The sequence below is a fragment of the Atheta coriaria genome, unplaced genomic scaffold, assembly GCF_025399875.1.
Source record: "Atheta coriaria isolate IRGN ID8LTWV9N9 unplaced genomic scaffold, Caltech_Dcor_3.1 hic_scaffold_6_pilon, whole genome shotgun sequence".
NCBI classification, from domain to species: domain Eukaryota; kingdom Metazoa; phylum Arthropoda; class Insecta; order Coleoptera; family Staphylinidae; genus Dalotia; species Dalotia coriaria.
Genome location: NW_027045448.1, coordinates 12,796,671 through 12,818,489, shown reverse-complemented (window position 1 = coordinate 12,818,489; position 21,819 = coordinate 12,796,671). Strand labels below are relative to the sequence as shown.

The window sequence follows — 21,819 nt, the reverse complement described above, 5'->3', positions numbered from 1 at the left end:
CACTATCGAAGTCAATGTTGAATGAGTAATCTAACCAAAGACTAATGCGCACTAAGCAACATAAACAAAGCATACCTTTCAATGCACGGTAAAGCTGAAATAAATTCCATCAAAAAGTAAAAGTAATCGCTAATCGCTAATCGGCAATCGATTAGCACTCGTCATTCGTATACTACACGCGCAACTCAACACCGCTCTGCACCGTAATTTATTGGAAATGTTTCTCGATTCGCGATGCTCAATGCACACACAATTCTTGATTCTCGATTCAAGCGAGCAGAGTTAATCGTGTTGGTTTTAACAGTCACGACCTACTGATTATCGGTTTATTTATCCGCGTGTCTTGTTAAGCTTAGCCAGCGCTCAAGCGGCAAGCTAATAAAATGAAATTAATCTCGCAGAATATTCATATCGACGACACACACACACAGCGAGTGAATGTACCGAACGTAAACATTAAACTAATTGATGTAAAATATATTCATGCACAACCCGCGCCCTAAAATCATGGCGACTCTCGAAATATTTCGGCGCACATAAATTACACACCACGCCGAGGCCCGATCAAGCGTAAATCGCGTAGAAAACTACTTAAACACGGACATTAACACTCACACATCGCGCCAGCGGTTGCAAACTCGGCAAGTTACACCGGAGATAATGGCGATTATGCAATATGCAAGAGTCATTTTAAATTGCAAATCGAGATGCAACAAAATAATGAGTCATCGTCGCATTGAAGAGGAAAGTAACTACTACAATAGTAACTACAACAACAACAACGGAAAAAAAGCCACATTGTTAAAAATCTACATATTTGTGCTTGGTAATTGTTTTTATTTGAATGGAATATTGTTCAATATTTAATTTATTCAACAGTTGGACGCGCCACATTAATGTGTGTAAATAAATAAGCACGTGCACAAAACTATTCGAGATTATTTCACATTATTAAACATTTAAAATAGTACTATTGAATTGGTAATAAAAAGCAATAATACTGAACATTGTTCAATTTTCATTAATAATAATAAAAATATAAAATTTACAAAGGCGCTGTCAAATAAAAATACCGGTGAATATTTGTTGAAGTCTAAATATAAATTACGCGTCGCTCAGTTGTATTCACTTGTGTTATGTTTAAATGATTTTCTAGTAACGCAACGTGCACCCCAACAAATTAGCTGAAAAATCGTGCTTAAGTTATAGAAATTTGCATTTCAATTTGTAGGGATGTTGGGATCATAATTACAACAATATTTCAAATGTTACCATAGATGTCATGTCTTTAAAAAAATATTCTACCTCATAATTGATAGAAATGAAAATATTTTTCGTCGTTACACAGAGAAACTGTAACGCTATAAGGAGAAAATTAATATAAACCAACTAAATTCTACACATTTCCTCATTATATGAAGAATTTGTTGTTAAATCGAGTAAAGTTATAACGATGCTATTTTGTAGTTTGTTTCCTGTTGCTAGGACAACTGCCCTGAAAGCTATTAAATTTCTTCATACTGGTATTGTTTTTGGTGCGTGTTTTGTTCCGCTCTCGGCGGTAGTGGCCAGCTTGTTACACGAAAATCATTGTATCGTGTGCAGGCGTTCGCTGTTAATTAATTTAATGCGCGCGTTATTTATCGCCTCGGCGATTATTATTGGAGAGAGTGCGGTTGATTTATGCGCGGCGCGCCAGGAAGACGCGCTTCCACAATATTGGTGATTATTACCTTCGAAACTAAGTGGGAGCCCTGCAGTCAATACGTTAAGTAGGAAGGTAGTACATTGCAATGTTTCATGTTTCATCGCCAGACCATTAATTCAAAAGTTCAAATGTTATTTTTGAATTTCGTATTAAATTTATTCATTTTAATTATATTTTTCTGTGTTAAATATTTAAAAAATGTTTTTGGTGAATATTCGGTATTTCTTACCGATGATTTTTTTGTTCCTCTATGTAACGTCTTCTCCCTATAACGTAATAAAATCTCTTGAACGACGTTATAAAGAGACTATACTATTCCTACTAAAATTTAAACCTCAACTATTTCTTTAAATATTCTGCGGGAACCTGTATGATATGGAGAATTCATACGAGTAGATCTATCATCATTGTTGGCGGAGAACAAACAGGCGCAAAGCCACCCACATCGGCGCCATGCATCGCCACACAATATCGGCCTATCGCTGACGCGTTTTGTTCGCTCTCTTGTCTCCCGCCTGTCCTGCGGCATCGTTTTGCATACATTAGCGCAAACAGGCGTGCATCTGATGTGCAAGTGCGACTATTGTCTACTCGCAGATTCACTACACTCACACCAGCAGAGATATCGATACCAACAGAAACAAAACAATACCCACTAGCTCTAGGTAGGTATATCCGCATAACCAACTAGCGACAGACTCACTTCTCTTCATACTCGCATACACAACTAGAATTGCCTATTGATATCATTGTTATCAGCAGCAAAAGAATTTTGTAGTCCGATTAGAATTCAACTGGAGATAACCCCATCGCTGTTTGTTATGATTGTACACAAAACCCCACATCTCGTTGTAATATGTTTGCGTACACTCAGGTGAACCGGCGATAACCCACCGGAATGTGAACTAGCGATTTGTTTATAAACATTCAAGCGTGTAATCGACGCGGAGCGATGACTGACAACCACACTACCCGCCAGCATAAATCGATCGCAATTTGATGCTTATCGTTATATTGTTACCTGTGGAATCGGCAGCGTGGAGATTATAAACAAATGTTGTCGTTCTCGTGTTGTTCATGCGGGTGATAGTGTCGGTATTTCTCTCTTCGCAACACACATACATACACTATCACGGGCGCATGCAGTCGGTGCACTCACACAGCCTCGGAGGACATAACCCTCAACATGTGATCACAATTCTTGAGTTCCTGTGCGATCGAGTGGTCAGTGTGCGTCGCACGCGACGCGGATGCATCCTACGCGACGGAAATGAGCGTCCGGCAGTCACAAACTTTGCGTATTTATAGAAAGATCGGCGGAAACGGCGACGCGCACCGCGAAGATCGCACTTATCGAACGCGCACAACCCGCGGCCGTTGCGGCGGCCATATGTACTCGGTGTGTGCACGGTGCACGCCAGGCGAAGGAACTGTAAACAGACGCCGCGGCACGGACACGCAGCGACATCTCGCGGCATCTAGGCGGAGTAATCCGACATAAAAATGTTGAAATTGTGCAGAGCCGCACTAATATTATACTTTATTTTAATTGTAATTTGTGTGAATTAATGTATTTTGATAATTTGATTGCATATTATATGAGAATATTAATAATTAAATTGGAAAACGTTGTCTATTTTGTTAAATTACGTTAAATTTGTCAAATTTTAAGTAAATTTTTGTTTAGTACGTGCATGCATGAGCAGAATAAAATGTACTAAAACGATACTAGCGCCACTTTTGAAAAGTTGTTTATACACGTGCGTTTATTTGTTTTTAAACGTTAATTTATTAAAATAATATCCTTTTACGTCATAATAAGGTCAAACATTAAATCCTACACCGTTTATTTTATAATATCCTCAACAGTATACCAAAAAATTGTAAAAACACAAACGAAAATAAATATTTAATTTCACATAGCGAAATTGTTTATAATTCACGTTTTTTCCCAGTGACGGATTATTTTTGGTGTTTTCATCGAATATTCCACTAATGCAAGTCCACAAAAAAAACCGTTATTTCTTTCAACATGCGAATTATTTTATTTCGCAACAAATTTCCACAATTTTCTTTATATTTCTTTACTCTAACAATGTAAAAACATAACAAATTGTCTTCCGGTTGCATTTTAATGATCAAACGAAACCAATTTGCTTATTTTATTAGCGTGCGTTTGAATTCTGTTATTTTCCGTGACGACGCGAGGCAAAAATACAAAACAACACGCATGCAGAGGGTGAAAATGTGAAAACGCTGCATTCTGGTATCATTTTATAAACATGCGTTTCCCCAGCGTGTACACGGCTTTGTTTGACCATGTTGCAAGTTGCAATAATCGTAAATACTCCGTAAATGTGTAGGTATTTTGTTTAAACGCAAATGTTAGTAATAACACTCACAACATGAACGCATATCCCGCATATCCTTTGATGTTGAAATATTTTTCCTCCGACAACAACAAAATATTAATAAATTTTACTAAAATCATTGATTTCCAATGTGTTTTTATCATTTTTATTAAATGCCTTTGTTTTGCTCGGGTTTCCTCCGGCGATTTGTTCCAGACTGTCGTGCTCTTTGGTCATTCTCTTGGCCACGATCCAATCGCAAATTTCTCCCCCGCGCCGCCCCTCAACACTGCGGCGCGTTGAGTAGAATCTCAGATTTATTACCCTGGACGTCGACAGCGCAAATATATCGACCATATTATTCTAACGCTATTATCCATCACACATACGGTTATGACCACGCCGAACACACCCAGCGATTGTGAGGCGCCCGCACAAAGCGGAGAATAAATAAAAAATAAGCAGGCTGGCCAATAACCACCGGACATGGACATGGACAGGCAATATTGGCAATCGCCTTTTTGAGTTTCTAGAACGGGGAGAGACGAGAGAAGAGTAAAGGTTTACGCCTGAAGCGAAAATTTTTTTCTTCAATATGACCTCTAATACATTATTTAGTGACACTTTGCAAGTAAATCATTTTTTCCTTTTTAAAGAAAATTTTTGAAATTTTGCCCAAAGTTAGAAAAATAATTTCTCTTTAAGATAATGTTTTGAAAATTTTTGAGAAATTAATATTTTCGAAGATATTGCAGTTTTTCTAAAAAAAATTAAAATTTTGTTTTCCAAACGCAAAAACCCTCAATGAGTGTATAATACACGAATAGAATACTAAATTTTATCCACACGTGTGTTGTGTGCTGGTACCATTTTGTACGTCGCAGATCTGAGAATTTATGATGCGCTTACGAATGCAAATGGCGAACGCAAACAGACGGGGTAATGTGCCAGCAAATAATGCGCACGGCAGGCAGCCGAATTTCCGCCTCGTAGTTACACAACAAGATGGCAAACAAGCGACAACCAACACCGAGAGACACAAGCGCGAGCGCGCGGGTGACAGGACCAACATAGAAATACCAATATCAACAACACAACACACCAGCGCCAACACCTCCGCAGCAAAGACATTGAATATTCCAGCCGGTACGGAGTGTGAAAGTGTTGGAGCACAACGAGCGTGCTGAATTCTGCTCGCATGAGTTAAAGGAGCTAAAGGAGTTAAAGGCAAGCAGGGAAGACACGAGCCGGAAAAGGCCGCGCGCGCACACGCTACAACCTCCAAAGGTAAGTAGTATGCATTGCTTGTAAATTCCGCTTGCAGCGACGCATTCAGCTTTGGTTATTCCATTATGTCGTTCGGACGTAAAATTTTATTCATGCCAAACGAGGACATGCTACGATTCACAACAAGCGGAAGACGACGTGACTCAGAAAAGACACGTTTCTTTGTTTCTTTTGTCACAAATCGCTTCAAAACGATTAAATTTAAATTGTGATCTGTACCGCAAGTCAAAGGTAAGTAAAACAATATAAAAATTGTTATGTCAAGTTGAACTTACACGGAGCGAAATTTGTTGCGTTTCGTTAGTGTCGGGCGCAAGTTACGACTGAATAATACATCCGGCGCTCCTCCAATTTCGCGAATCGCACGAATTACGAGTGTGTACTTTGGCTCGCCGCCCCCTGCGCGTGCACTTCAATAACAAACAGCGTCGAGGGCCGAAATTCGAGCGCAGGTAAACGAGTAACGAGTACGCTAACGATCCAACAACGCCTGCGAATGCAAAACTTCCCAACTAAATCACCAAACAACAAAAAATCAAAAATGAATTTTTAGGTTATTACAATACAATAGAATACAATTGAGGTTATGGAGTGAAAGTTAGAAAGTGTGATGCGATAAAAATTGATATTTTAAGCCGTGGTGAAGATGGAAAGCGTGCGCGGATGTAATACAATTTCTGAAATGCCATCCGTGACCAAAGTGAAGCGCGCGGCTTACGCCCCTCATTTGGACGCTCGTCGGAGAGCGATTGATCCGCTTCAGGGATTCATGAATTCTGCGACGCGCAGATTCAAAGACTCGACGCGCACACATTCGGCCATTCAAACATTCAACATTCAAGGGGTTCATCGGAAATCGGATTTGAGTGATTCTACGTCCTCCTCCGTTGGCGTAGCGATGGCGAAACTAATGCACATCTCACATTTCACTACTACAACTATTATTTTCATCAAACACCACCTGAAATATTCATACTCGTAGATTCACCGTCAGCGTTTTCTGATTGTTCCAAATTGAAAACACTTCTTTCCTGAGTTGCTACCGTTGAAGATTTAATTTTATTTTTATTTCTTTCGTTTTTCTTATTTTCGTATATCAATCGAGTTCAAATTCACGTTCACACTCGTGTCGTGTTTTTTTCCGGGTGCTCACGTTTATTTTTCCAAGTCGTTCGTCCTGGCACGGTCGAACGGGCTTCAAGTTATGCGAATCGTTTGTCGAAGAGCCGGAACGGACGTCGAGTTGATGTGCGCGCAAGCAAATCGAATAAATTTCGCATGACGCCTTCCGATATATTTCGCAGATGGAGATGTATCATGTGTTGATGTTGGATAAAATCAACATTTTACAAATTTGATATGTCAGGACGAAATGTGACATCAAAAATGTCAAAAAACTTTTTTTTAAAACTAAATTCTATAGACATACCACAATGCATTATAAAATACCAAAGGTAGTCTATTGGTAGTTGTATAGAAAACTAAAAGAACAAGGAATGAACCACAAAAAGAAGATTCCTGCTCTCTTTCAGTTTATGTGTTTGTGAGGTTGTGTTTGATTGTGTTTGATTCTACGTATGCGCGGAACGTGGCCGAACGACGTGAATTTTAAAATTGTGCCGCTTTCATCTGCTGAAAAATTGATTGATGAAAAGAACCCGAGCGCGGAGGGAAGAACAACGATCCACCACAAGAGAAGCCAACGGTATTTCTATTGTTAAAATTAATTTATCGAATGGCTGCCTATTCACCACATCGCAATTACGCAGGACAAAGTGGTTTTACATGGATTCTGCGGAAATTTATCTTCATAAAAATACAATCTCATCAAAATTGCATTTTTTTCCTCTCGTTTTTTATTTCATTTTTTAACTTTGGGTGTGTACAAGAGAAGCGAATGTGATTGGCAATTTCGATGATATTTTTGCTTCTAAATGTATCCATTGTAATGGCGCTGTGTGCCAGTGGAAATCCCAGGTTCTCGTTTCTAAAGGTTGCGCGCAGAAATGTTTTTCGTGCGCCACATGAAAAGGAAGCAAAGCGATCGAGAATCCGATATGAATGTAAGAAAAACTAACAAAACGACTTGGAATCTCGGCACAAACAACAGAAATGCTCAAAATATCTGCCAAAGAAGGCTATCAGTGGTCAGAATAACAATAAATAATATACAGAGTGAACTTAAAAACACCCAAAACCTCAAAAATAAAAATTTTTTTTTAAGAAAAAAAAATTCTTATATACTCTTAAGTCTAAAGTCTATGCAATTTATACTTGACTTTATTATGTTTGAAGCGAGTGTAGGAAAAACCCCATTCGCGTAATGCATTGAAAGCATTATTACCGGGATGAAAAAAGTCATCTCACGCATCCAGAGGAGGGCGCGCACGCTGCACGCATATGAATCCTCAATTTTCTTCGTTCCGTGAGGTTTTAGACTCTGGCTGAGATCGAAACCTGCAGCATCTTCTCTTCCAGAGAGAGGATAGAGAGACAGAATAACATCGTCTACACGTTTTTAACTTTACTTTTTTCTTCTTCTGGAGAGTATCTACGTTTATACAATTTAGACGTGGAGTTTTCATACGTTCAATGTTCACTGATTCTAAAACTTTAAGATATAGTCTTACTGTCTAGACACTAGACTGCAGAATCTAAATTCTGACAAAAAACAAAAACAAAAATAAGACAATAATTGATTAAAGTTTTGGGCTCTTAAATGTCTGAAATATTTTTATCTTTCGTTTCTTTTATTTTTCGTATTTGGTTGACCTTGACACAATTTTTTTTTCATAAATTTCTGTATAATACCTAATCAGTTAATAAATTATGCTGAATTTTAATGAAATTATTTTTGGCTTGTTTGAATCGATTATGTAAATACATAATCCTGATTTGTGTATTAAAATAGAAACATTTCCCGATAATATTTGTTCATAAATAATCCAGAAATTACGCCGAAGTGATTTACTCCACTTTAGAATATTCGAAATGAGCGCTGTTTTGATCGCTAATTAAAATTATGCAAAATTATGTAAACACGAATTTCGCGCTACACTAACGTGGCCACGAGCCGCTTCGTTTGCGCCTCTTGGAGTTCACCTGTGATAGCCGGCGATGTTGCTTGAAATTAGCTAACGACGCAATAACGAAGACGACGAAACGAGGAAGAGTGTAACGGGGCGATCAGGCTAAACAAACAAGCAAGCCGGGACGCAAACAGGACCTCGAAGAAAACCCATAAACGAGTAAACGTACCAAGAGAGGAATTTAACACGCGTAAAACCAAAGCGTGCTCAAAGTCAAACCTCGCAAGGTGAAGATGCAAATTGAATGCGCGGCAAGAAGAAGAAAATTAACTGCTGTTTGTTTCCAAAAGAATAAGACATTAAAAATCACATCGATTTTCCTTATATTTTTCACTTTTTTTTACTCTTTTTTTTTGTGGAGTGAAGTACGTAGATTAACTAAAGTTGTGAGTTGTATTGTGTATGCTGAAAGCTCTACGCTTCGTGCTTCGTGAGTCTGAATGTCTGCAATCCTGACGTGCTCTGCATGTCGTGCAAACCCAAGTGGTCGCGCCGAGTGGCAGCGTAATTGTCATAATTAGGTCTAAGCAATTCCATTATGCGCGCTATTGTTTCAGCCACTCTACCACACGCACCCGCTTTCTAATCCTGCACTACTCGTGCACTCGGGGGGTTGTTTGCAGTTCAGTGTTTGTGCCAGCGCCGAGCAATTGCTTCAACTGCTTCAACTTCCAAGCGCAGTGCTCATAAAGGTCGCAGTGGAATCATACAAAATCTTCATTTTGAAAATTTATACCAAAATGTCTTGAAATACTAAATTTTATACGAGAACTATGAATTATTTGAGGTTATGGGTGCCTATAGGTTTGGTTATGTATAGAAAACATAGGCAACCAAATTTACACACCCAAATCCATCACCAAAACCTTCATTTTTAATTTTTCTCCCAAAAAGTCTTCAAAAACTAAGAAAAACTAAAGTTTATTCATGATTTATGAATAAATATTTGGTTATGTATCAAAATACATAGGCAACCAAATATACACTCACGCATAACCTGATTTTACGACGTCTAGACTTGTTTTAATATGTTAATTACGCTTGTTTCTTGTTTATACCTATGTCTTATTACTGTCTACACCCACCTACTTAGATAATTAATTTTTGGAAGCAATTTAATTATTCGTGTTGTTGTATCCTCTCAGCAACTCACCTGAAACAAACAGAACACAATTATTCGATGTTTGCGAATGTGCAATTAAAATGAAATCATACACCATAAAATTTTTCCTTCCTTTCCTCAACGACACACAAAAAACTCTCGCCAACTCCACAACTAATGTTAATAAATTAACACGTATTTATTCACGACGAAGTTTATCGCGCGTACATTTTGTTCGTTTTGCACAATTTGCCGCAATTACCTGCCGGTGGCAAACCGGCGCCAATTAGCGTGCAAATCCAGACACTTAATTTTAATGTTACTAACGCAAGTTGAGCTTTCAAGTGAGTCGCTTCAACTACCTGATAAGTAAAATAATTATTTTTATTTTTATAAATTTTTAAATTAAATTCATATCTAATGAGCGAGTCATTTACAAAGATTTTTTGCTACGCTTGGTAAATTTCTGCTTCTGCCGAGGACAATAGCCGGGCCGGTAATGGGCAAGGTGTGTTTCGCAAAAACCCGAAGCGAAGACCTTGCGTTTAATGAAGCCCCGACGCTCACATAACCTCAACCCCACCACACATATACGCGCTCAAGTCGTGTTCACATGGTGGCAGCGCGCTAATAGCTAATAGCCTCGTGTATTCCTAATAGCCTAACTGCTAATAGCTGATACTAACACCAAATACCACTAGGTGGACTAATAGACTCTATGAAAGCGGCCGGGAGGTGCAATTTTCATGCGGGAGCATTACACATTACCACATTACGTGGATGAAAAGAGGTTAGGTGAAGTGGCCGAAGAGATTTGTTTCGTTTTAGGTGCGGACTGTGATGGCAGACGCCGGTAACGGTCAGCGAACATGTAATACCAGCATTAGCGATGGCGAATTAAGCAATGCATAAATCATACAAAAACATTTTAAAATTAATCTCGTTTCGATTGCGCTTGTAGGGTTAGAATGAAGGAAAATGTCCGCCATATTCATCCCAATCTTAACCTCAAGATGTGTTTGTGAGGGTAAGTGTGTTAATGTTGTGGGAGTTGGGACACTTGTTCTCATACTCGAATGGTTTTTGGCTTGCCAGAGCGGCGGCGAGTCTTGGAGGGTGAAAAATGCGAGCGTTTTGTTCGCGTTCTGCGGATTAATGCGCGCGCGCCCGCTGGCGGCGTGTATTGAATGAGCGGTAATAGAGTTATCAGCACGAACAATGTCGCGACACGAATCACCCGAGAGCCTGTGAAGCACAAAAACGCGCCGGCGACGAATTGCGATTGAACCGATGGCAAACTTCAGATAGGAAATAAGAAAGCAGAGAACTCTCAAGAGCAAAATTAATTTATACAGTGTGTTCATAGAAAAACTATCCACAATTTATTCACTTCCGGTTTTCCGGTGTTAATTTATATACTTATACATTTAGAGGTTTCCCGTTCGGGAAGTGCTGCGCTTGTTTAATTTAAATTGAATTTGTTTTCCGCTTCGCACACACAACGAAGTGAAACAAACGCTCAACAATACGAGATCCCGTCAGCTTAATTCGTTTCGACATTAACGTATGTGCTGTGTTTCCGCTGCGACACACGGCGACACCCAATACCGGCTTGAGGCTTGCCGCCCCCCGGAACCACACAACCCTAGAGTGGGAATTTAACATTCTATACATTTACGTAATACGCATACGTAAATACACGTTTTCACAAGTTCGATTGCTTTGTTAAAGTTTGAGCGCTTCAAAAATGAACATCAATGTTATTCATTAGACATTAACTTAAATTGTGTTACCTCTTATCTTAAAACAACCTGGATGAAAGTAGGTTGGTACTGTGGAGTTCATTGTGTTCATTTCTTTAGAAAACTAGACGAGTGGGATGAAAAGAATGATGTTCTGCTTTATTTGTGACAATTCATTTATTATGACGTGGTATTCACTCATAGTCAGACTAGTTTTTCTCGAGTGAAGCCGGAAAAGTCATTTTTCATTTCGTCTCATCACACAATTCTGATTACTTTTTATTTTAATTCTTAAAATCTAAGTTTTTCGTAATTTTTTCTACTTCGCAAGTTTTTTCAAGGTTTTGAGACACAAAAAGTACTTTAGTCACGCTCTTTAGTCACGGGGTGGAATTTTAAAATGAAAAGGTAAAATATAAAAAGTTTAACGTGGAAATAAAGTAAAAATAGAAAAAATACCGCCAGCATCCCGTGGCTAAGCGTTGTTAAACACTCGCTCTTAATCAGTTTCGTGACTAAAACTCCCATTAAGCTACTTGATTTTTAATGTACTACTAAAACTATAATTTTTAAATTCCACTTTTATCGCAACTATTATTGCTTAATTTTCCATTTTGTAGCAAATTCACAATGTATAAAAAAGAACGCGTCGTTTCATTGCTCGCTGATCCCTTTCAGCGCATTGTGCACCGGGTAAAAATCCGTTTGTTCGCCGCATTCACCATTCGGTCGGTGTATTTACGCGCTTTTATTGAAATTGAAATCCGATGAACATGCAGCACTGCAAACGAGTCTGCAAATTTCATCGCTGCAAACAATAAAATTCCAACTGAACCGCCAAACAAACAAATTTCTTGTGCGTTATAAAACAATACACGCGCGTGTTCACATTGAGGTTATGTGTGCCTACATGTTTGGTTATGCATGAAAAACATAGGCAACCAAATACACACACACATATATCCAACTAAATCTATAGAATTAACTACAAACTATCAAAGCACAGTTTTGATAAAATACCGAGAATATTTACCATCGATAAACGACTTGGTAAATGTCGAATGTAGAAAACGGTTTGATAATTTCCCGTTGTTCGACCGATAGTGTAACGAGCGCAAACAAGCGTCGCTCCAATATGAATTTGTATCGACGTGGCGGGCGTATCGTCTGCCGTGCGAGTGAATTTTAATATGCGCGTTACGTTTTGATTGATACGACTGGTAAATATTTTAAAGCGGATGTAATCGAAACGCTGTGAAAACAAACGTCGGTCGGACCGCCCGCTCGCTATCGACGTCGATACGTCGCGCGGGATGGCAAACAGACGTAGCGCTTGTGCAAACATGGCGCACGCCGGAATCGAAATGGGTTTTGTATCAATTCAAGGGAGCTTTGCTTTGGAATCCAATGACCTACCTCGGCGACCATTCACATTTCACAAAAGACTCCAGCCGAATTACTTTCACTCCACTATTGATAATAAACACCGGCGACATCTGGTGTTAAACATATAAACTACAATTTTATCCGGAAGATGTCGCTACGCGTTAAAATCATATAATTGCTTACATTTACTGTAAAACTCTCTGAATGCGAGGGGAAGACAAAATATAATCGTAATCATAATATGGCCCGTTTGGCAACAGTTTGCGTAAACGATTTTGTTGTGCCATTTCTTGTTTCCCTTTTCGGCGTCGACGTTAAAATTATATTAAACCGACTATTCATTTGATAACAGCCACTTAAGCCTTGGGTCGTGTAGCGAGTTAATCCCGCAATTTCGAACACCTACATCGACAGAGTCGGAATTAGCACACGACGGAAAACATTTATCATTGCGCTCCTTAATGTTACGCCACCTGGTGAGTAGCAAACGTTTTAATATTACCATAGGCAACCCAAATTACATTTAATTCTAATTTAGCTATTTTCACACTCTGTATATTTATCTAAATGTGTTTTGATTGTGACAAAAGCATCGTGAACGACGGTCGTATAATGAACGGCGGGCACTAACAAATTTTAGTACTAATTTACGCAAATTGCGAATATTTACAGCCCAGTCGACGATGGCGGCGACGACGGCGCTCCCCTTTCCTCAGTGATGGCGCACATTCCGGACATAACTTACCGTTATGAGGCCTTCAGCGAAAAGTGTCAGCTTTTCTTTATATTTTCATATCTTTTCGGTGCGTTAGCGCAAGCACAGCAACGCGAAGACGTCATAAAATATGAAATATGAAAATAAATTGCGTAATGAAGCCGCTGGCGAAACATGTTAAGTTGCAATTAATAAACGCAATAAATGTTTAACGCATTTTAACGCCGGCGCGATGTGTTTTACGGGCGGGCGCGCGCGTTTTCGCTTAATTGACGCTAAAATCTCACTTGGGAGAGGTGTTTACGCGCGCGGAAAGCTCAACGTTGTTAATATTTATTACGGGGAGCGCCATCTATTAACTTGTAGTGCACACAGTTTTATGGCGGCATCATAAAAATAAAAACGGAAATTTTTAGTGAGAAAATTAGTTTTTGTTTAATTAGTTGCAGATATTTACTTAGTATGTGGGGATTGTGTGCATGCCGCCATTTTGGGAATAGCGCAAAGCTCGTTGTGGAATTGCTTGGAAAGCACGATCGTTTTCGGAGTGCAAATCTCGCAATTAGCGGCCTTTGAGCGCAATTTGCACATTGCGACACACGACTGTCGACAGGATGTGTTATACAGGGAGTTTTCAATTTATTACATACCTTGAGTGGGAAATAATGCATTACATAACCTAATTTGTAAGATTTTCAACCAAAAACTTCAAAATTTTGTAAAATTAATTTTTTTTTGTAAAAACGTAAAATAAAAAAAAATGTAAAAGATTTTGAGGCTAGATTCAATGCATTTTAACCTCTTTTCAAGATGTTTTCTATAGGGCGGTGTAGAAAACAATGTTTTCTAATATTGAACATAAAAAAATTGATTATTTTCCATTTTAGTCTTAAAACTAAAAAAATCATTGTAAAATTACACTGAATTTTTCACTGTTTATAATTGTAATAAATTATAACGTTATCGACAGGAATAACCCACGAATCCACCTTGCAAACGCGTAATTGAGTAATCCGCACATAATGACGAAGCACACACACACCTCGAACAGGGTGAAATCCTCTCGATCGCCCCTCGGGCGCATCATTATCTATCGCCGGCAGAACGTTCGCGCCGACCGACCGCGAACAATCCAACAACGGGCGCCGCGCGTATCGTAATTATAAATCAAATTAGCGATGCGCACTAATAATTCATATGAAAGGGGATTATCGCGTGCTCGACGCTCGCAGACACGTGCTGAAACAAACGACGGCAGGTGAATCCAGGTGTAGGTGGCAGTCAAGCCGGCGGGTTAAATGCGCCAAACAACAAAGTGACAAATATGCGCACCACTCAAGTATGCATATAGACACGCAAATTATTGTGAAATTGTGTTTGCGGAGCTAAGCTGCGCGCTTTAGCGAATGAGACAAGTTGATAATTTGTCCAAATACAATAAATTATGTACGTGAACATGTTTCGCACGCCAGATGGCGTTACATTCAGTGTTTTTGTGCCTGCGTTATGTAACCTAACCTCAATCTAGATACTTTTTGTTTGGCTGTGGATGCGCAGCGACCGCAGCGCCAAACTTTCAATGTTTCACCGAAAAATATAGCATCGGGCGGTGTGGTTAGACTGTAAACTGGCCGCACTGGCCCACAAACTGGATTCGGTACATATCGGTTACTTCACGCCGGAGGGCCCGTCGGCTAAGCGGTGGATTTTGGGTCGGCGGCGGTTATTTATTCAGTTGAAAATATGGCCACTAATTTAAACCCTTCTCGACTTGACTCTCCACTCGGCACACGCCGCACAGTCAGACAGATACATCTGCAGAGTCTTTGCGTTTGAACGCGTCGGGTTATTTGAACATTCGAGCATTCTAACATTTGAACATTGGAACATTTATATTCATAGCTTTTTGGGCAAGCAGTGCATCAGCCAAGGGAGAAGATACAGAAGAGAGGAAGTGAGTTGGAGAGTTTCCAGTGGAGCAAAGCGGAAGTTGGGAGTTAAAGTTAGGTTAGGTTTAACCAAACTTTAAAATTAGGAGATTTTTTAGTTATAAACCATTGTAATTCTTAACAAATTAGAAGAAAAAAATTAAATTTTAGATCGCTAGATGGCGCTACTTGTAAAATGTGCCCAAAAAAGCACAACTGGCGTTAAATTAAGGTTAGGATTAACAAAACTACACCAAAAATTCAAAAATTGGCAAAATCTCTGTTTTTTTTGTTAAAACCATGGTAATTCTTTACAAATTAACAAAAATAACACTTATAATTTACACCGTGAGATGGCGCCACTTGTTAAAATACTAGTGTAATACTGTATTTATCTTGTTGATATAAACTCAAGCAGTACAGACAAAGTACAGGCGAGTCATAATCCGACGCAGTTTTCATGCAAATCTGCTTAATAAAGGATTAAGGCGACCGACGCAATCCGAATGTAGCCGCGCAATGTAAATTCCGGAATCCGGCGTATTCAAACCCATTTTGTTATTTCATTAACTCGACAAATTCTCAACGCAAATGTTTTAATACTGTATTAACCACAATCACACACTTGTATAAAAAATAAAAAATAAAAAAATCAATAAAAACTTTTAGGTTAAAATTTCTAACATAACATAACCTCTATTATCTCTTATCTTGTGTGCTTAAGAAAATTTAACAAATTTGTATGTTCTCGTACCTATATTAAACTAATCTCCACTTCCTTACATCCTTGAATCCTAATATCCTTATAATCTTATAGTAATAGCTCGGTATCATCATAACCTAAGAAGTTAACATCATACCGGCGTTGGAAGTTGTTAGGTTAGCTTTTGTTACATTTTATTAGCGCTTTAAATTTTCACGCTCGACGCGCGCGCCCGCCCGCCCTGTGCTTTTCGAAACAATAACGCGTCGCCGGGCGGACGGTGGAGGTAATTCCTGTCTGGCACGTCGTCTTCGGCGTCGTTTCGGTCGTCGGGACGCTCGGGTTTACAGTCTGCGGTCGGGAGAGACATTCCGGCAGGACGAGCGCGTGCGTGGACATTAACGTTGCATTATTCAAAGCGTCACGGCCCGCTCGACGCCGAAATTTATGGAATATTTTAGTGCTTAGTGCCTAACCAACCAAGCATGCTATCTAACCATCTAGTCGGGATTTAAAACGATGCACAACCGGCGAAAAATTTGATTTTGTTTGTGTTTTTGCGGCATTAGAAAATGTTGGATTGTTTTATGGCTTGAAGCACGAAGCACAAGTCTACATTAATAATAAAAATGAGTGGAAATCCTTTTGGAATGGTTTTGGTCTGGTTTTTTGCTTAGTTTTGTGGTCGCCCGGCAGAGAATGTGAATTTTACTGTTTCTGAGTGAATAAAGTATAGTATTCTCCACGTGGATAATAAAATTAAAATCTTTTGAGAAGTAAATGCCTATCGCGTTCGGAAATTTTGATCATTTGCCTTTAAATATTCCGCGTTGAATTTCTTCGCACTCCATTTGGCGCCATCCGAATAAATGAGCGTTCGTTGAGTTCGTTCAGTCGACGGCGGAACGATAATTCAAACACTCAAGTCGGATACGTACCTAGCGCTACGCGTGGCAGTCGAACAGAAAAAGAACAAAGGAAATCAGTGAAATACGCAAGTTTCAAGAGCGGCGGCGGCGGCAAGCGTAGCGGCACTTATTACGAGCCGCCTTTTCTCTTCTGCGAGCGCGCACGCTGGCGTTTTTAGCTCATTGCACGTCGCGCTGCTCAGAAAGTTGCCGGAAATGCGAAATCGGGAGGAATCGACAGGGCGCGCGGCCAGCGCGCGGGGCGTCGACAAATGAAGCGAAATCAAATGAAACGTGCGGAAACGAATGGCGCCGAAAGGAAACGGAAATATAGAATTTGCAAATAGATTCCAGCGCACACGTTTCAACACCGGCATTGAATCGAATGTAACAATACATTTCTAGGAGCAAAAAAGTTTGTCTTACATTAAAATTACAAAGAAAATCTGAAATCTTGAAGAATTACGCAAAAAAATTGTGAAAATCAATGAAATTTTGCGGTTAATGGAAAATATCAACGGTATACAGGGTGTTACAAAAGCTAATTTCAAAATTTGCATAAAATAACAATAACTTTAGTAATTTAAGTAATTTTTAACAGTTTTTTGCTATTTTTGGTTGAGAAAAAGCTGTTTTTCTAATTTTTTTGTTTTCCACCACTTTTTTCCTCAAAATGAATATTTTTCACCTAAAAATATTAATTTTTCAAACATTTGGGTCATACCCAACCCTCATCGCCATTAATGCAATTCATGCGGGAGGCATTTCATTGTTGAAGTATCTTTTTAATGCGTTTTACATTTATGGACACTTAAATATTTATCAGACGGTGAATTTTTGAATTTAACGCCCCCGGACGTGCGATAAATTACTTAGAGAAACGCACAAATTCTAAATAAATAATACAAAATGTTTAACTTTAACATTCCTCACGCGATGTACTAACCTATGCAACCTAATACACACTCAACGCGAGAGTAATATACAACACTACTAACTTGTACACCACTTCAACTTCAACTTCTACTAGGCCTACAAATCCCGCTATATTTTACGCCTGTTCAACCCCTTTCACATGCACAGAATTACCAAAAGTACAAAACGTAGTAAATATACTAAACGCTTTGAAAGTACGAATCGGAATAGACGTAATCGTTGATTCATTCATCCCAAAGTGAGGGTAGGTGTAGATTTACTCTTTTCTGGCGGGCACTCTTTACAGGATGCTACAAAACGCCGCCGCCATTAGCATACGCAACCCCTCGATGCAAAACGCACCCGCCTAACGCGGCTAACTCTATAAAATCCCAGGGCGTTTAATTAAAATTTGTAGCGGCCTTAAATTCTCGACGCGCTCGACGCGCCATGCTAACTGCTATTAAATCTACTACAGGAAACACGACAGAGTTTCACAATGATTTAAATAATCAGTAAATAATTGCAGACTTAAAAAACACGAAAAGGAGACAATAAGCAACCAACTATACAAAATTTAAGTGTATAATGTATTTTTAGTTGCCTAACACTAAAAGTAAACTATAGGCAACCAACAATACAATTCTTAAATATAAAATGTATAGTTGGTTGCCTATATGTAACATAATATGCAATATGTTCTATATAATTATGCAAATCATTCAATTTCAATTCTGCACACAATTTACAATTTGTGATCTCTGCCATCCCATCATCCCATGTGGGTGGCTGAATCGAAACTTATCAATTATCCATTATTCATCCCTGTGGCGCGTGGCGGGATGCCACCGCTCGGACCATTATTCATTATCCATTAGTTATTATCCGTAACCCATTAAGCATTTATATTCGCAGCAATAATAACCCCAATTCCCGACGGCCGGGCGAACCGTTGCTCAATTTCCATTTTGCGTTTTACGTGCGCCCGTTTGTGATCACGGAGCGAAATTAGAATTTAATTAATTAATACATTGGGAATTAAATACGTAGATGTGAAACTACCCAAACAAGGCAACAATAATAAGTGTGTATACCCGCCACACCACGACGAAACGGTGGACAGTGGCAAGGAACACGGAAAATTAATTTAAATCGCTTGGGAAACACGACGCGGACTACAGAACAGATCAGAGCATTGGGGACCGGCGGTGGCGGCGGCGGCAGCTAGGTGTGTGCGCACACGGAGATAAAGGGGGACGAAAGTTGGGCGGTGAGTTCATCTAACTATAAAGTGGACTAAATCAAACAGTCCTCCAGAGAGACTGAGAAAACAAAAAAACAATTTTTAAAGGTTATAATTTAGGCAACACACAAGCAATGCGTAATTGGTTGCCTACAATAAAACATTTTTTTGACGTGATACGTGTAGGTGGGTGTAGGTTTACGAAATTCGTACGCAGCGCGAGTTAATACGAGCTTTAGAAAGGACGCGAAGGGCGCGGAGGCGGCATGCGAAGGCGTTTGAAGGGGTGGCGGCTGTTGGTACATAGAAACTCGACGCGAGACGGCGACGTAACAGACGCGTATATATTGTTGATGCCCCTCAGGCAGTCTAAATAATCTCGGCCGTCATTTCGCGCAAACAGCGTCGAAACCCCAACGAAACCCACCCCCAACGCGCAACCCCACACACCCTGCACGCTTTGAGAATTCCCCAAGAAACGCGACACACATACTTGTATATAATATCATTATGAGTGTTACAGAAATAATTTTAAAATCATTTTTTGTTTAAAATTAAATTTTTACGAAAAATTTAATAAAATTTTTGATATATTTATAAAATAAATTAAAATAAATTAAAAATTTTATTATGGAGGACCCTGTATATTAAATTCTGTGTCTGCCAGTTGCCAGTTTAGCAGTGTTGGCAACCACGCTGTTGTTTTGCGCGTTTCTGGGACCTCTCCCGGCAAAGGGCGCAGAAACGCACATATTTCGAGCGTGCCCGAGGGCTGTTCTCTATTAAGTCACCCGCATTCGCCCACATGCGCCCCGCAAATGGAAAAATTTGTGCGACCAACCCGCCACTTGCGCAAAACAAACATTTTTCTGACGGGGCTGACATTCAATTAAAATTAAATAAATATCATCATATAAATAGCTTAAAACGCACACACAATGTATGCAACCCAATATACACACCCACTCACATACATCTAATATATTATAATGTGATTTTGATTTGGCACACGCATTATTAACGACTCGTTAACGTTCAATTAAAGGAAGCACATGTTAATTAAGATCCGTCGCGCGCGATAAACGAAAATCATTAATAACCTGCCACATTGGCGCATTGATTTTATGTTAATATCGCGCACGCGTCCAATATGTCCCACTAGTGACCGGCGACTGTTTACTACGTTTACCACTTAAACACTACATTTTTTCACTTTACAACCAGCGGCAACCCACAGCACATATTTTTTTCATTGTTAGTTTGGTTGCGGACGAGAATTAATGAATGCTCGTCAACGCACGGGGAGAAACATTAATAAAATAAATTATCCTGTTTTCGTTGTCCTGGTGACAAATTACCACCAGCCACACCACAGCGGAAGTATTTCCGAACGCGTACCAGACGTAGAAAACTAAAAATTGGCGAAGGCGCCGGTGGATTCACGTACGAGTGCTTGTCGCGAAACGGGGCCGAAGGGTTTCACGCGTAACTTCAGAGTGGAAAACGAGCGCAATGAGGGGAACGCGAGCCGCGTCCAGAAAACTTTTCGCGCTCGGGAATTTAATTTGACAACTTTCTCGCACTTCACCCGACACGTACGAATCACACTAAAACCCACCCACATTCACACAAACTACATCTATGTAGGTCTGTATAGAATAGATCCTTGGTCAATGGCGCTGGAAAACGTTTAGACCGTCCGCTTAATTTTTAGCCAAAAGCCCGATGTTTCCAATGCCGGAAAGTCACTCAAAGTTAGGACGGCTGGAAACATTAGAACCGCAAACCCCAAGCACAGGGGCGGATAAAGAAGGGATGCTTCGGGTTAGTTTTAGGCGGCTAAGTGAATTGGACGAGTGGTAAATGAGGGAAAAAGTATAGGAAAATAGACGGCGATAAATCGAGCCGGGAGTGGAGTGAAATTAGGTCATGTAAAATGTGATCAGCGCGCTGAACGCTGAAAAACTATCCCACCGGAGGGACAATTAATTGTGTCATGGTACGACAACGTTAACAAGGTTGAAATAATTAATTTTAATCAAAATATACGCAAAAAACGCGAGTTAAACATTAAAATAATTGTTTTGTATGTTTGGTTGCCTATGTTGAATTGAATTTAATGTTTGGTTGCCTATGTTAAATTTTTATTAAAATTTAGGCTAGAAAAGCACTAGTAAAACACTAAACTAAACGATTTGTATGTTTGATTGCCTATGTTGAAATAAATTTAATGTTTGGTTGCCTATATTAAATTTTTATTAAAATTTAGGCCAGAAAAGCACTAGTAAAACTGTACTAGCACTGTTTAGGACGTTGGGTTGCCTATGTTGAATAATTATTAAAATATACATCGAAAAAACGCTAGTAAAACACTAAAAATGTAGATTTTGTGTGTTTGGTTGCCTATGTTGAATTAAATTTAATGTTTGGTTGCCTATGTTGAGTTATTATTAAAATTTACATCGAAAAAACGCTAGTAAAACACTAAAATAAACGATTTGTGTGTTTGGTTGCCTATGATGTATTAAATTTAATGTTTGGTTGTCTATGTTAAATTTTTATTAAAATTTAGACTAGAAAAGCACTAGTAAAACATTAAAATAACTGTTTTGTATGTTTGGTTGCCTATATTGAATCATTATTAAAATTTAGGCAGGAAAAACGCTAGTAAAACACTAAAATAAACGATTTGTGTGTTTGGTTGCCTATGTTAAATTAAAATTTATCACAAAATTTGAATTT

The 21,819-nt window shown here is 39.1% G+C and overlaps 1 protein-coding gene across 7 annotated transcripts in view; it reads right to left on the bottom strand.

Moving 5' to 3' along the window:
- Lar (tyrosine-protein phosphatase Lar) overlaps window positions 1–21,819 on the bottom strand; it is a 208,598-nt gene that overhangs the window by 148,653 nt on the left and 38,126 nt on the right. For 5 of the 7 annotated variants that reach the window (XM_065304006.1, XM_065304011.1, XM_065304009.1 and 2 more), the window contains exon 1: window positions 2,730–3,112. The exons of 1 other annotated variant lie outside the window; for it this stretch is intronic. The gene's annotated coding sequence lies outside the window, so the exon portion shown is untranslated. Of the gene's footprint in view, window positions 1–75; window positions 95–2,729; window positions 3,113–21,819 lie in introns of those variants that run through there. One more of the 7 variants, XM_065304008.1, reaches the window with a different exon arrangement.